At 36.2% G+C, this 14,349-nt stretch overlaps 1 protein-coding gene across 1 annotated transcript in view; it reads left to right on the top strand.

Annotated features, from left to right (window-relative positions):
* The window catches only part of LOC125862623 (potassium transporter 4-like), a 346,656-nt gene that overhangs the window by 85,173 nt on the left and 247,134 nt on the right, over positions 1–14,349 (top strand). The gene's annotated exons all lie outside the window — the stretch shown is intronic.

The following is a 14,349-nucleotide window of genomic DNA, read 5'->3' on the forward strand; positions in this document are numbered from 1 at the left end:
AAATATATATATTTAAATGTTGTTCATTAGTTGTGGTGATAACTTCACGAGAAAAGGCTAGTGATGTTTTGTCTTTTTTTTAAAGTGCATTCTTTCTATTTTTTAATGGGAAAAGGGTCTGATATATCCTTCAACTTTGTTATTTGGAGTTGATATGCTCCTCGTTATGAAAGTGGCTCATATATACTCTTACCATTATACAAACGGCTCACATATACCCCTAACGTTGCAAAATGAGCTTACATATACCCTTCATTTATCGGTAGTGAAAAAATTAGTTTTAAATTTATATATTTAACCTTAAATTTTTTTTCAAATCATTTAGGGGTTATATATGATCCTTCTAGCAAAGTTCAAGGTATATTTTAATCTTTTTCATACATATTTTTGACTTCTTTGATTATCATTATTTGAGTTTCTTATTCTTATTTTATTTTTTATTTTATTCCTTAATGTAAGAAAAAAATTTAAAACAATTTTTTTTAGCTATATTATAATTTAAAACTATTTTTCGGCTATATTGTAATTTAATTTTTGTATTTAGAAAAAAATTGGGTCATCTATAATAAATTTCACAAGAATATTAGTGAAACATAAATAAATTTGACCATCAAAATAATAAATTTAAATTAGTCATTGAAACAAAAAAAAGTTAAAAAAATATATGTTTGAGGAGGATTAAGTATACCCATATGGGATTTATTTTGTTTAAAAATATTATCAAAAAATTAAAATAAAATTAATTTTTTCACTTCCATTAGAGAAAAGGGTATATGTGAGTTATTTCTATACCAGTAGGGATATATATGAGCCACTTTCATAACAAGGGGTACATCAGCTCTAAATGACAAAACTGAGGGGTATATCAGGCCCTTTTCCCTTTTTTAATTCCATTGATTAACAATCCGTTTTTTTATGAGCAAAATCATTTTTCTAATTTTTTTTTTGTATTTTCTCTATGATAGCTAAATGTGACTCAATGTCAATATACATATAGAACAGTATTTCATTATAGTAGCAATGAAACTTTCAAACAAACGTCATCCTAGTACTTTTGTCTTCTAGTAAGCCTAGTTTGATTAGATTTTTTTTTAGGTTAGATGTAGGATTGGTTAGAGGTTGTTTAGATTGGCTTAAAAGTTGGACAAACTTTCTTTTAAGTCAGTTTTGACTTTTGGAAGTGTTTGACACATATAAAAATAATTTAAAATAAGTCAAAAGGTGACTTAAAATAAGTTGGAAAGTGTTTGGCAACGTTAAAAAATTACTTAAAATAAGTTCAAAATCAAAAGTTGGTCTCCCCCTACTTTTTATTTTTTGACTTAAAAGTCATTTCAATTTGACTTTTTATTTTTGACTTAAAAGCTACTATTTTTAAGCTAATCCTAACGAGCTCTTAGTCATTTGTCCTAAATGAAACGGAATATTGTAACACCCCGTAACTAGAGAGAACATGAAAGAAGTTTAAAAATCGGAAATAGTCAATTTTGGAAAGAATTTAAAAATCTGAAAATTTGTTAAATGTGTTAAAGTTGAGTTTATGGTCAAATTAAAATGAGTATAACTTCTAGCTCAGGATGATTTAGGTGACTTTCCAGATATCTTAGGAAAGATCTTGGAATAATCTTTTCAACACCGCCGAGTTTGCGCGATTCCGAGTTCATATGAGTGAGTTATGCCCATTGGAAGTTGGGTTGTTCAAATAAGGAAATGTCCAACCCGGATTTTCAAAGGGTGTTTTGGCCTTTTCCATACCCTATTATTTTAATTCGTTTTAGTGGACTAATCAAGGGTCTAAACTGAACTGGGTCAATCTATGCCTTTCACAAAAAAGTTAGGGTTTTGAAAAGAGAGGAAGAAGAGAGAAAAGGAGAAAGGAGAAGAGAAGCAAGATTCATCAAGATCGCTGAGTTTAGCTTGTGGATTTCGTCGGAGGTGATCCCTACAAGGTATGTGAGATCACATAGCATTGGGTTAGTTCACCCACGCCCCCAACTTGATTCAATTTTAGCAAAGTATATTGATTTAAAAGTAAATTCCTTGGATTCTTGATGAAGTTCTTTTGAATCCTTGTAGGTTGTGTTGTTGGAGTTTTCTTGAGATTGATTCACGTTTTTAGTTGTATTTTTCGAGTAGAATCTGATGTTATTTGAGGGTATAGATAGTTATAAGTGTTTGGGGAAAGAACCAATAGAGTTTAGAGGGTTTAGAGTTGAAAAACGAAGAAATTTCGTCGGGCAAATCTGGGCAGTGCCTCCGCATCGCGGACCAGCTCCCCAGATTTGGGAAAAATCGTTTCGCATCACGGAGCGGCCACAGACCGTTCTACCTCAAAAGTTATTTTCGCGACAAAAATTTAAATACATCTCCGCGTCATGGACCAGCTTTCAGACAGTAAATTCTTGATATTTTCTCATGTTTAGCTATCTAAAAACACTCCTAAACATCATGAGATCTTTCATATCACAAATCTCAATCCTTGAATCCATAATTCAATTCAAAGATCAGTTAAGAGTCAAGTCAAGAGAAGTTCATAGAGTCTTCCAAAAGTCTTTTACAAACGATTTAACTTTATTTTAAGACTTGAGTTTTGAGTTCAGTAAAGAGTAAAGTTGAAGTTCATTTCTTCAAAAGTATATAAGGCCATGTATTCCCAAAGAGTTTTAAATGTATTCACATTTAAATAAGAACGGAAACTGAGATTTCCAAAGAGCCGTTGAGCTAGTTTTCAGAAAAAATTAAATGCTTTCACAATTAATCAAGAAGGGAAACTGAGATTTCCAGGATAGCCTTCGAGCTAAGTTTTTGAGCAATTATCTCAAATAACAAAAAGAAGTATGTTTTTAAACATAAGAGCTTTGGGAGTAGTATTGAGCACCGATATGGGGGAGAGTTTAGACAACTCACAGCCCCTGTAAACTATGTAGCCACCGTAGGAAGAAAAGGGTCATATGTTTTAGATGATTCCTTTAGTGCTTTTTAGCATAGACTAGTGGATCCACTTAGTAGTTCATGTTCTATACCCTCAGCAAGATATAGGACAGCCCTGGCAGTGTGAGGTAAAATATTGTATCATCACAATAGCTCTTACGTGATGGTTGTCGGTTAGAAAAACTCCCACAGAAGAAATTGTATTTTATATTCACAATTATTTGTATTTCTACAACATTTCAGAGTAACATGTATCTTCGTATACACACAGAGTTGACATCATGTTTTAAATAGTTTTTCTTTATATTGAACTTGTTTTAAACTGCTTTATATTGAAATGAGTTCAGTTATGTTAAGTTGAGTTGGGCCAGGTAAGTTTTTCAGATTCTTTTCAAGCCTATGTTTAGCATTCCAACTCGCATACTCGTACATTCAATGAACTGATGCCAGTTGGCCTGCATCTTATTATGATGCAGACACAGGTAACTAGGATCGGCATCCAGCGCATCGTTATTCGAGTGAGCACTCCAGAGTCAGTTGGTAAGCCTCTTTGCATTTCGGAGGACTCCTTTTTATTGCTTTCAGTTATTTTATTAGTTCATTAGGATGTCGTGGGGTTTGTATCGACATCCATCACAGTTGTTTTAGAGGCTTCATAGACAGTCAGATGTTAGTTCTTTAGTCTTTTCATTTTCATTATCTTATGTTGAGACTTATGTTTGCCTTAATGGCCAGTTGAATGTTTCCTTTATAACATTTCAGTTTATTTCATAGATGTATCTGTGTTGAGGTAAGTCTTCCGCTGAGTAAGTAAGTCAGGCCAAGGGTTCGCTTGGGGCCAACAATGGTTCTCGAGTGTCAGCCACGTCCGGGGTGTAGGCTTAGGGTGTGACAAACTTGGTATCAGAGCACAGAGTTCAAGAGTCCTAGGGAGTCTATGAAGCAGTGTCTGTAGAGTCTTAGTTATCGGTGTGAAGCGTGCTACATCTATAATTAGGAGGCTGCAACACTTAGGAAAATTATCTCACTTCTTTCACACTCATTTCGTGCATTAGAGTTTGATCTCTAAAAAGTTTCCTTCTAATTCGTGTTTGCGTGTGTTTTCAGATAATCATGCCTACATGAAAAGTTGTTAGAGATCATCCTGCTAGGAGGAATGTTGAGGAGCAAGGGGTACCTAATGCACCTGAAGTGCAACTCCAAGGAGAAGTTACTAATGCTGAGTTTTGTGAGGCTATCCGGATGTTGAGTCAACCAACAATTATATTCAATTAGTCAAATTACTTCCAGAAACAACTAATAAAAAAAGGGGTTTTGTAGAACAAATTGTAAGAATTCAATAAATAATCAGTAATCAAAAGTCAGTTTTGGGTTATTATCAAGATGAGTGAAATAACTAGGGTATTTGTGTTCCCCACAAGCTCATAACGCAGTAATCCTAATAATAGCAATCATTACTTAGTGTATTACATGCAAAGTGATAAGTTAGGTATCTCTAAATCCTTGGTTCGACATCTAGAGAATTTCACCCTGCACCTTGGTCCGGCTACGTGTGTGTACTTTACTAACTCTTACCTTTACCTCATATTAAACATCATAATCGATGTTTGGCTTAGTTATTATTTCGCACCAATCGACACTAGCCTATTAGATAGTATCACACTAAATCTATGTTGATAATTTTTTCTTGTTGATTACCTCCTTGGTCTGGCAAGTAGCAACAAGGCGAGTTCTAACGTTTGCAACTGCTAAAAAGACTTCTAAACGAAAGAATTATCAATGCATGCACCACACTATTCAAGAATTGTTTATTTACTATTCATACTTTGTTAATTGCTCATGGTTCTCACAACCCTAGTCGTGGAGTTTAGATATCCATAATCATATGACTACAATTCATTGTTTTAGATGGAAGAATTATAAACTTACGTAACAAGAGTAATAAACCCAGAAATTCAACTTGAATTGCAACTCCAAAATCTTCAAAACGATCTAAGGAAATTAATAATTGCTAAAGTTGCAAGTTAATCTCCCAAGTCCAGAACTAGAATAGAATAATAATGTCTAACTCCCCAGAAACGAGGTTTACATGCCCTATTTATAGAAAACAAGTTCTAAATAAAAAGGGAAACAAAATAAGGAAAGTTTGTTACAGGCACGCGTCTTCATTCCACAAGATTGACTCACAGATCATCAATGGATCTACGGTCCGTGAGTCCCTTCCTTCAGCCAGGACTTAGAAAATATTTCAACTTCCAAAAATTATCTTCTCTGAAGCAAACGACGGAACTGCAGTACGGACCCTAGATCGATCTACGGTCCGTCAATCCCCTTCCGTAGCTCCACACTTTGAATCTTCAAAAATCAGGTACTGGAACCCTCGCAGTATCAATCTACGGATCAATAGTATGGTCCGTAGATCAATCCACGGACCGTCAATGGGCACCGTGGTTCTACACTTGGTCAGATTTCCCTGATTTGCCTTCCATGCCTTGGCTGCTGATCTATGACTACCATCTACGGAGCGTCAATGGATCTACGGTTCGTAGATGCCCTTTTCTGTAATTCTGTCAAATGTCTCTTTAATTCCGCGCTTGAACATCTTTCCTGCAAAATAAGATAAAAACACATGAAAACTAATACAAATAAAACCCTAGACACAAACAACTTGTAAGTGAAATATATTAGAAATACCGTAAACTCACGGTATATCAGTGGCTAACCAAGCTGGGCAGCAAAGAGGAGCTAGACAGGAAGTGGCTGACACCTCTAGGATCCGAGAGTTCTTGAGGATGAATCCTCTAAGTTTCACGGGTTCGAGCACTACTAAGGATCCAGAGAATTTTATTGAGGAACTAAAAAAGGTATTTGAGGTCATGCATGTTGCCGATACCGAACGAGTTGAACTAGCTGCATATCAACTGAAGAATGTTGCTAGGACTTGGTTTGATCAGTGGAAAGAGGGTAGAGCTGAAGATGCACCACTTGCGAGTTGGGCTTGTTTTGAGGAGCCTTTCTTGGGGCGTTTCGTTTCCTGAGAATTGAAAGAGGCTAAGGTACGAGAGTTCCTCACACTTAAACAAGATTCTTTGAGTGCTCATGAGTATGGGTTGAAGTTCACCCAACTGTCCCGTTATGCTCCAGAGATGGTTGCGGACATGAGGAGTAGAATGAACTTGTTTGTTGTTGGCTGTCTCGTTGTCGAGTAAAAAAGGTAGGGCTGTAATGCTGATAGGTGACATGGATATCTCAAGGTTGATGGTCTATGTGCAGCAGGTTGAGGAAGACAAGTTGAGAAATAGAGATGAGTTTAAGAACATGAGGGCTAAGATAGGGAATGAGTCCGGGCAGCAGAAGAGTAATGCCAACCGGTCATCCTTCCAACAGAAACAGAAGCGACCTGCTCCATCATCTGCTAGTGCACCTGCACCTAAGAACAAAGGTGAGTACAATAGTTAGAATTTCAGAGCTAAACATATTTATTCTCAGGATAACATGGCACAAGGGGGTAGTAAGTCTCCTGTCTGCGCTAAGTATGGTAGGAACCACTCACGTACATGTCGTGAGGACTCCACTAGTTGTTTCAAGTGTGGTCAGAATGGGCATTTCATGCAAGAATGCCCAAAGAACAAGCGGGGTAATGGTAATGGGGGCAATAAAGCCCAGTCTTCTTCAGTTGTTCCACCAGATAGAGCTGCACCTAGAGGGGCTACTTCCGGTACTGCGGAGGAACAAACCGCTTGTATACTATCAATAGTCGCCAAGAGCAAGAGGATTCGCCAGATGTTGTCACTGGTATGATCCAAGTCTTTGACTTTACTGCTTATGATTTGCTATATCCAAGAGTGAGTTTATCCTTTGTAACTCCTTATGTTGCGATGAATTTTGAAGTTATTCCTAAGCAACTTAGTGAACCATTCAGTGTTTCTACACCTGTTGGCGAGTCTATTCTAGCAGAAAGAGTCTATCATGATTATCCTGTTTCCCTCAATCACAAGAGTACCATGGCTGATTTAATTGAGTTAGACATGGTAGATTTTGATGACATTCTTAGTATGGACTGACTTCATGCCTGTTATGCCTCGGTTGATTGTAGAACTCGAGTTGTCAAGTTTCAGTTTCCAAATGAGCCAGTCTTAGAGTGGAAAAGCAGTTCAACAGTGCCTAAGGGTCGTTTTATTTCGTACCTTAAATCAAGGAAGTTAGTTTCTAAGGGGTGTGTCTATCACTTAGTCCGAGTTAATGAATTAGTGTTGAGATACCTCATATTCACTCAGTTTCAGTAGTAAAAGAGTTTCCAGAAGTCTTTCCAAATGATCTTCCCGAAGTCCATCCCGAGAGAGAGATAGACTTCGATATAGATATTCTCCCAGATACTTGTCCTATATCTATTCCGACATACAGAATGGCACCAGCAGAGTAGAACGAGCTTAAAGAGCAGTTAAATGATCTTTTAGATTAGGGATTTATTCGACCAAGTGTCTCACCTTGGGGCGCTCCAGTCTTATTTATGAGAACGAAAGATTGTTCCCTTAGGATGTGTATAGATTACCGTCAGTTGAACAAGGTTACCATCAAGAGCAAGTATCCTCTTCTGAGAATTGATGATCTTTTCGATCAACTTCAGGGTGCCACATGTTTCTTTAAGATAGATCTCAGATCTGGCTACCATCAGTTAAGAGTAAGGGAATGTGATATTCCAAAGATAGCTTTCAGAACCTGTTATGGTCATTACGAGTTTTTGGTTTGACCAATGCGCCTGCAGGATTCATGGACCTTATGAATATGGTATTCAAACCTTATTTAGATATGTTTGTTACCGTCTTCATTGATGACATACTAATCTATTCAAGGAATGAAGAAGATCATGTTAGTCATCTCAGAATAGTTCTCCAGACTTTGAAAGATAGAGAGTTGTATGCCAAGTTCTCGAAATGTGAGTTTTGGCTTGAGTCTGCGACATTCTTAGGCCACATTCTGTTTGGAGAGGGAATTAAAGTTGATACTCAGAAAATTGAGGCAGTGCAGAATTGGCCTAGACCCACATCTCCAACTGATATTAGGAGTTTCGCGGGATTAGCTGGATATTATAAAAGGTTCGTAGAGGGGTTTTCATCTATTTCATCCCCTTTGACCAAGTTAACTTAGAAAATAGTGAAGTTTCAATGGTCTAAAGCTTATGAGAAAAGATTCAAAAATTGAAAAAGAGGTTGACTACTGCCCCAGTTTTGACCTTACCAGAAGGTACACAAGGCTTTGTTGTCTATTGTGATGCGTCTAGGGTTGGCTTGGGTTGCGTGTTAATGCAGAATGACAAAGTCATAGCTTATGCCTCCAGATAGTTGAAAGTTCATGAGAAGAATTACCTAACCTATGACTTAGAGTTGGCTGCCGTAGTATTTGCTTAGAAAATATAGCGTCATTATTTGTATGGTGTTCATGTTGATGTATTCATTGATCACAAGAGTCTTCAATATGTGTTCACTTAGAAAGAGCTTAATCTTAGACAAATGAGGTTGTTAGAATTACTCAAGGATTATGACATGAGTATTCTTTACCACCCAGGTAAGGCTAATGTTGTTGTTGATGCCTAAGCAGGTTGTCTATGGGTAGTACCGCCCATGTTGAGGAAGAAAAGATAGAGTTGGCAAAAGATGTGCATAGACTTGCACGCTTAAGAGTCCGACTAAGAAGAAGGAGTAGTGGTGATGAATGGGGCTGAATCTTCATTAGTTTCAGAAGTGAAAGAAAAGCAAGACCAAGATCCTATTTTACTTAAATTGAAGGCAAATGTTCATAAGCGAAAAGTATTAGTTTTTGAACAAGAGGGAGATGTCATATTAAGATATCAAGGTAGATTGTGTGTACCAATGATGGATGGACTCTAAGAGAGGATCATGGAGAAAGCTCATAGCTCCAAATATTCCATTCATTCGGGTTCCACAAAAATGTATCGTGATTTGAGAGAAGTTTATTGGAGAGTAGCATGAAGATGGGCATTGTAGAATTTGTTGCTAAGTGCTCGAATTGCCAACAAATTAAAGTAGAGCACCAAAGGCCAGGCGGTATGGCTCAGAATATAGAACTTATGGAATGAACGTGGGAGATGGATTTCATCACAGGTTTACCAAGGTCTCGCAGGAAACATGATTCAATTTGGGTGATTGTTGACAGAATGACAAAATCAGCCCACTTTTTATCGGTAAAGACTACCCATTCAGCAGAGGATTATGCCATGTTATATATTCAGTAGGTAGTAAGATTTCATGGAGTCCCTGTTCGAGTATATTATATAGAGGTGCACAATTTACTACACAATTTTGGAAGTCATTCCAGAAAGGCTTGGGTTCAAAGGTGAACTTGAGTACTGCTTTTCATCCTCAGACAGATGGTTAAGAAGAGCACACTATTCAAACCTTAGAGGATATGTTGAGGGCTTGCGTGATTGATTTCAAAGGTAATTGGGATGATCACCTACTTCTTATTGAATTTGCTTACAACAATATTTACCACTCTAGCTTCCAAATGACTCCTTATGAAGCTCTTTATGTGGGAAGATGCAGATCTCCTATTGGATGGTTCGAAGTTGGTGAAGCAGGGTTGATAGGACCAGATATAGTTCATCAAGCTTTAGAGAAAGTGAAAGTGATTCTAGAGAGGTTGAAAACAGCGCAGAGTCGTCAGAAATCCTACACTGTTAGGAGAAGGGAGTTAGAGTTTGAAGTAGATGATTGGGTATACTTGAAATTTTCACCCATGAAGGGCATTATGAGATTTGGTAAGAAGGGGAAACTTAGTCCCCAGTATATTGTACCTTATCGAATAACCAAGAGGATTGGCAACATAGCTTATGAGTTGGAGCTACCACAAAAGTTAATAGCCGTTCATTCGGTATTTCAAGTCTCCATGTTGAAGAAATGCATGGGTGATCCTTTATTGGTTATACCAACTGAAGATATTAGCATCAAGAATAACTTATCTTATGATGAGATTCCTGTTCAGATTCTAGATCGCCAAGTTCGCAAGTTGAGGACTAAGGAAGTAGCTTCAGTCAAAGTCCTTTGGAGGAACCAATTTATTGAGGAAGCTACTTGGGAAGCTGAGGAGGATATGAAGAAGAGATATCCACATCTCTAAGAATCCGGGGAAGTTCCAAATTAAGGTACTAATCCTTTTCTTGGCTTTTAATTATAAGATTAACATGTTGTAATTGCATTGTTTGTTGGGTGTTTAAGTTAATTGTTAATGTTACACCCTTAGTATACTAAGAGTAAGCTCATTCGAGGACGAATGTTTCCAAGGGGGAGATATTGTAACACCCTATAACTAGAGAGAACTAGAAATAAGTTTAAAAATCGGAAATAGTCATTTTTGGAAAGAATTTAAAAATCTGGAAATTTGTTAAGTGTGTTAAAGTTGAGTTTTTGGTCAAATTAAAATGAGTATAACTTCTAGCTCAGGATGATTTAGGTGACTTTGTAGATATCTTAGGAAAGATCTTGGAATAATCTTTCCAACACCGCTGAGTTTGCGCGATTCCGAGTTCATATGAGTGCGTTATGCCCATTGGAAGTTGGGCGGTTCAAATATGGAAATGTCCAACCCGGATTTTCAAAGGGTGTTTTGGTCTTTTCCATAACCTATTATTTTAATTCGTTTTAGTGGACTAATTAAGGGTGTAAACTTAACTTGGTCAGTCTACTCCTTTCACAAAAGAGTTAGGGTTTTGAAGAGAAAAGAAGAAGAGAGAAGAGGAGAAAGGAGAAGAGAAGCAAGATTCGTCAAGATCGTCGAGTTTAGCTTGTGGATTTCATCGGGGGTGATCCCTACAAGGTATGTGAGATCACATAGCGTTGGGTTAGTTCACCCACGCGCCCAACTTGATTCAATTTTAGCAAAGTATATTGATTTGAAAGTAAATTCCTTGGATTCTTGATGAAGTTCATTTAAATCCTTGTGGGTTGTGTTGTTGGAGTTTTCTTGAGATTGATTCTCGTTTTTATACATTTCCGGAATGATTATAAATAATTACTTTATACATTTCCGGAATGATTATAAATAATTAAAAATAAATAATAGGTATATAATTTAATAAAATAATTACTATAAAAACTTGCAGTAGCTTATGACTTTATATGATTTTCTATAGCACTAATATTATAAGTTAAAAAATACTTTAAAGAGATAAAAATAATTTTAGAAAGAGTCTTTTTCACTACCCCATTAACTACACATACATACAATGTATGTTATTTATTTATGTCATTTATTAAATCAATAAATTTATATTATCTTGAGCTCATAGTTATAAAAATTTTGTAGAAATTGAAGAGTTGTCTTTTCATTATTCAATACAGATCAGTGTTTTCAAAAATGTTTTTGGGGTGAGTCTCGAGGCAGGGTGTACCAAAAACGCTCCGGGGCGTAAATTAAAGACGTAGATCCATAAGGCGTAAGTCCTAAAATTTGAGGTGTAAGCCCCAAGCATAAAAACGTAAGTCCTGGGTGTAAAAACGTACGGCGGGACGTTTTTAATTTATTTTTTAAACTTTTTTTTAATTTTAAATCATATTTTTATTATTGGTGTAACGATATTTCTCAAATAGTAATTATAATATTTTTTTACTTCATTAATGATAATCATAAATCATTGAAAGTTTTACTTTTGCTTATTTTATTAGTAATAAAACTATAAAATTGAATATACATGAGACTACGTCCCGTAGATCCATGAGACTTACGCCTCGCCCTGTACTGTATAAAACGCCTCGCCTCACGCCCCGCCTTTTAAAACACCGATACAGATTATTATATTAGTCAATTTCCTCCATCTATCAACTCACACTTTTGCATTACTCTTCTTTTATTCAACATACTTCCTTATTCATGGTTAGGTAAATATATTCTACTGATTTTTTCTTCTCTTCCTCTTATTACAATTTTACATTATTCATTCTAATTTATTGATATTATTTTTCCTAATTTTGTCTTTCCTTTTTTTTAATAGAAGTTGTTGTGTGCAATCCATATTATTATGCAAAAAGGAAAATTGACTTTATAGTGTTTTCAAAAATTTAGATATAATTGTTGTTATGCATTTCAAGTTTTCTTTATATATACACGGTTGAATGTTGATGTATAGATTGAAAGTTTCTCAATGAATTGCAGGGATTATTGCGAGGAACTCATTAGAAATACATATTCTTATTATGCTTATAGTTTGAAATTTAAGGATATCTATTTTGATTTCTTACCTTATACAAGTTTTTCAATTTATATTACAATTTTTTTTTTATATTTATACATAAATTTATAACTATAGACATATATTATGCAGCCATAGAATATGGGATATAAGTGCAACACACGTGCCCAGGTACTAGTCTATTATAAAAGTATATGTGAGTTGAAATTGACCAAACTATGGTTACCGATTTACCGCACACAAATAATACCGAAGTATACCGAATTTGTAACATCCGGCAATGTGAAATAATTGAAGAGGCTTAGAATTGGAAATTTTCATTTTTGGAAAGAATTTTAAAAATCTGGAAAATTGGCTAAGTATGGGAAAAAGTGAGTTTTTGGCCAACTTTGAGCAGTCATAACTCCTAGATCAGGATGAGTTAGGAGTAGTTCCAGTTATGTTTGCGAATCTTGTGGAATTATCTTTCCAGCGCCACCGAGTTTTCTCGATTCCGAGTTCGTATGAGTGAGTTATGCCCTTTGGAAGTTGGGCAGTTGGCAGGGAAATCCGTCCGGAAATTGTAAGGGCATTTTGGTCTTTTCCCTAACCAATTCCTTTGGTTATATTGTTGTGTTAGGCTGAATTGTGGATCATTTTTGCCCCATTTTAAAGGAGTAAGAGTTAGGGTTTTGAGTGAAGAAGAGAAGAAGAAGAGAAGAAGAAGAGGAGAAAAGAGAAGAAGAAGCAAAGATTCGTCAAGATCGTCGTGGATTTTCGTCGGGGGTGATCCCTATCAAGGTATGTGAGTTCTTGGTGTGGGTTTATCCTTTCCCCCACACACCAAACTCATTTTTATTATTTGAGAAAAGATTGGATTTGTTGTTGAAGTTGTTAGTTGTTGTTGATGTTGCTAGTTGTGTTGTTGAAGTTCTTGTTGGTTGTGGGACATGATTTGGTTGTGTTTTTTAGTTGAATCTAGTGTATGTTGAGGGTTTTTTTTATGATCCTTAGTGTTTGGGGGTTGAAACCATTGAAGGTAAGGGAGGATTAGAGTTGGAAAAATGAAGGAGAAAAGCCAAGTTTTCGGGGAAAAGTGGTGGGGCGTCGCGCCAGCCAGCGCGCCCCAAGAGGAGTTCTGAAGCCCAGCCCTTGGGGCGGCGCTCCAGCCAGAGCGCCAGCAGGGCCCTTCTGAACTTCAAGGGCTGGCGCTCCGCGCCTTGCAGAGCGCCAAGGACCCCAACCTACCCTTTTCATTCCCCACTCTTTCATGCATGTTCCTAGGTATCATACCTATGTTTCATAGTTGTTTTCAACACTCCAAAGTATGTCTAAGCATCAAGAATCCCTCCATAACATGTGATCAAACACCTTGAATTCATAATTCCAATTCAAGTGAAGTTAGTTTCCAAGCCAAGTGAAGTTAGCTTCCAAGTCAAGTGAAGTTAGAAGCTAAGTGAAATTAGAAGTCAAGCTTAAAAGTTAAGTAAGTCCAAGCAAGTCTTCAAAGTTTTCAAGAGTCTTGATTGAACGTTTTAACTTCATTCTAAGGCTCAAATTCCAAGTTAAGTATAGAGTTTCAAGTCAAGCAAAGAGTATAGAGTTTCAAGTCAAGCAAAGAGTATAGAGTTTCAAGCTAAGTAAAGAGTCTCAAGTTTCAAGTCAAGTAAAGAGTATCGAGTTTCAAGTCAAGTCAAGAGTTTTCAAGTTAAGTCAAGAGTTTTCAAGATAAGTCAAGAGTCAAGAGTTGAGATCATTTCTCAAAAGTAATTAGGGAACTAAGTATTTCCCAAAGAAGTTTATAAATGTTTTCATATTTAAGTTGAGAGGAAACTGAGATTTCCAAAAGAGTTTTGAGAAGTTTGAGCACTATCTCTTTTAAAAAAGAAATGTGAGTTTTGCAAAAGAGTTTCTAAAATATGATTAGTATGACAAATCGAGTATGTCATCAATGTTTAAACAATATGGTCTCTAGATATACCATCAATGTTTAAGCAGTATGAATATCCCGAGTCATCAATGATCATATTAAAAATATGGTTTTGATTTGTTCTTTTTAGAAAGAGTTTTCAAGAGCCTTTGGGCTAAGTTTTGAGTAATTATCTCAACTAAAGAAATATGTGTTTAAAACACTTATGAGCTAAAGTATTTTTGGGAGTAGTCTTGAGCACCGAATTGGGGGAGCGTTCAAAGAACTCACAGCCCCCACAGAACCATGTAGCCAACATGGGATT

Source organism: Solanum stenotomum, chromosome 4 (genome assembly GCF_019186545.1).
Source record: "Solanum stenotomum isolate F172 chromosome 4, ASM1918654v1, whole genome shotgun sequence".
Taxonomy (NCBI): domain Eukaryota; kingdom Viridiplantae; phylum Streptophyta; class Magnoliopsida; order Solanales; family Solanaceae; genus Solanum; species Solanum stenotomum.